The 2,996-nt window shown below is 36.1% G+C and overlaps 1 pseudogene; it reads right to left on the reverse strand.

The window, feature by feature from the left end:
• Positions 1-804: 804 nt before the first annotated feature.
• LOC101000623 lies at positions 805-2,747 on the reverse strand (annotated as a pseudogene).
• Between the last annotated feature and the right edge of the window lie 249 nt (positions 2,748-2,996).

A 2,996-nucleotide genomic window follows, 5' to 3' on the forward strand; every position in this document is an offset into this window, starting at 1 on the left:
AAAATAAGTCTGAGGTAAATTCATGTATTTAATTCTTATCTATTTTGCCCATACAGTTATGCTGATATTTCATTCCCACCAACTTAAAATTTGTAACCATAATGGAGAATCTTTTTTCTGTATTTGAAAGAAGTTTACTGAGCAAATTGGTATAAATATGATTTCAAGGATAACTATTTAAGAGAATATTTATTTATATGTACCGTTAATCAACATGTCCCCTTCCATACCCCATGTGCCCTTTGACTAATTATCTCCAATTCATCCTTCGGGTCACAATTCAAGTATTATGTTCTCATACCTGGTTTCTGACAACAGATAAAATCCTTACTAGATGCTCTTATAGTACCATGTACGACTCGTTTGTAGTGTTTGCCACTGTGTCCAATTTATAGTGATTTTTGTGATTATATCTAACATAATTTTCCTCTACTAAACTCTATAGGATGTGGACTGTGGGCCATGTATGTTGTACTTACCTTTGCTTTTCTAATGACAAGTTCAGTACTTGCTTGATTTTGCATTTTTACTTTGCTTTCAGTTATTGCTGAATAACTGAATAAATTAAAAGTATATATTACATATAAAAAGTTGACATGTGAATTATGAATCAGTCTCATCAATTTGTTAAAGAATCTTCTACCAAGTACTCTTTTTTGAATAAACTTTTACCCTTGTTACAGTTAGCATATCTTTGTAACACCATTAAGGAAGCATTGATTTTACTATGGTAAATAGTTTTCTATTTCAAGTAGACTTGGCTGAGTTATTTTGATTAGCTTAATTAAAAAATACAAGATTCTAATAAGAGACTTTATTACTTGCTAAAGGCATTGTGAGCTATTATTAAAATAAATACAATTGACATGAAAGATAAGTTTTGTGAAATAATTCTTTGTAAGAATTTTACATTTTTACTTGGCTATATATGAACAAAATGGCCCATATCATACTGAAAAATACCTTGAAAATAATAGACTATAATTTGAAAAATGAAATTTTGTCAGAACACATATTTAAACTAATATTTTAAAATTTAAAATTTGTAAAAAGCCTACGTTTGAGAAAGCTATAGTAATTATTCACAAGTAGGGACATTAAAATTCATCCATAATCATCATTATTTGAGCCAGACAAAGGCCGTTGCAAATTGGAATATCTAAGTTCAAAATTTAGGACATGCAGGTATGATTTGACAGGTTGAGTTTACATATTTAGATAAATACAACATAGTATTATTTAAACAAAATTCCCTGGCCAGAGGAAGGATTGCATTTCAAGAGTCCAATATGATGCAGAGATTAAAGCATTTTTCCAGTCTTGAGATGCTTCTGCTCCCTGAGTGGAACTTTCTCTGTCATGGTAATATTTCCTGCAGTTTCTTTTTGAGGGAAAAAAAAATGCTAAATGCTATCAATTTTCAGACTGTCCCACACTTAAACCTGTATCAAGACATTCAGGAACATAACACGAGTAAAGATGAGAGAAATTGTGAGAAAAAAATTTTTGAAGAATAAGATGATGGTGACTTATAATTTGATAGTTCCTCTAAGCTTGGCTGAGCACCCTCTGGGGTTATCTTGTACATCCTGATCTTGTGGACTGAGTACCTTCTTGTGTATCAATTCCCACATTAAAGGAGCTCTTCTCATAGAGAATTCTTCCATGTTTTCATGATCTGAACCCAGTTACAATGTTTTCATCACTTGCTGTCTAACACTTAGGTTAAACTTTTCTGTCATGCTTATTCCAAGCAAAAATCTTTTGACGATGCGATCCTCTAGTGAATGGAAGGAGAGGGCAACAAGGTGACCACCAGGTCTCCGAAACTTCTGAACTGTCTTCAGTCCTGTGTAGAGTTCATTGAGCTCATTGTTCACAAATATGCGAAGAGCCTGGAAAGTCTTGGTGGCAATATGAGTAGATCGCTGTAGCAAGTCTTTTCCTGCATAAATAGCAGAGGGAGGAATTGCTCCTGCAATGATGCTGGCAAGCTGCTCAGTTCTGGTGATGGGGTAGATGCTGCGTGCTGGAGCGATTTTCTTGGCATGCTTCTCCTCCCCATATTTTCTTAGGATAGATGCAAGTGCCTGATGATCTAAAGCATTCCCAACATTAGCAGCAGTGGGCATGTCAAGGTACCTGCCAGCATCCATCCTCATGTCTAAGGGGCCGTCTTTCTGAAGGGAAAAACCTCTTTTGGGAGTATCAAGTTGCATGGAGGAACACCCAAGATCCATAAGAACTCCATCAAAAGTCCCTGGCTGCACTTCAGTTTTCATTAATAAGGCTTCATCCTGGCTGAACTGGCCCAGCATATCTCAGATTTGTTTAGGATACAACTCTGAAAGATGTTCAGCTAATGCATAAGCTGTTGTGTCTCTGTCCAAGGCATACAGAACAATATCAATATCTGACTCCTTCTGTAGAATGGCTTTTATGTGCCCTCCTGAACCAAATGTCATATCTAGAAAAGCCTGTCCTTTTTGTGGTGACCAACAATGAACAACTTCATCCACCATTACTGGAATATGTAATTTAGCCATAGTTTCAAAATCTCTATCTTGAGATCTGTTTAAATCCCAGGCTTGAGTTTGATCTGTTTGCTCCTGGGCTTCATATTCTTTATATTATTCTGCTGCAGTGTGTATACTTTCTGGCCAGACACCTAAATTAGGTATGCCAGGTTCCAACCAACATGAAAGATATTCTTTATACATTCCACAAAAATATGGATATTGAAGCATTCTGTAGGTCAACAAATCTGAGGCATGAAGACTTCTCAGTTGGCCTCTAACTTGGGCCAGCGACTACCACTACAGTGCCGGAGAGCCTGAATTTGCCCACTTTAAAGTTTGTTTTGTATGATATAAGAATAGCTACCCCTGGTTGCTTTTGGTGTCCATTTGCATGAAATCCCTTTTTCTACCCCTTTACTTTAAGTTTATGTGAGTCCTTATGTGTTAGGTGAGTCTCCCGAGGCAGCAGATGGTTGG

Source organism: Papio anubis, chromosome X (genome assembly GCF_008728515.1).
Source record: "Papio anubis isolate 15944 chromosome X, Panubis1.0, whole genome shotgun sequence".
Classification (NCBI taxonomy): domain Eukaryota; kingdom Metazoa; phylum Chordata; class Mammalia; order Primates; family Cercopithecidae; genus Papio; species Papio anubis.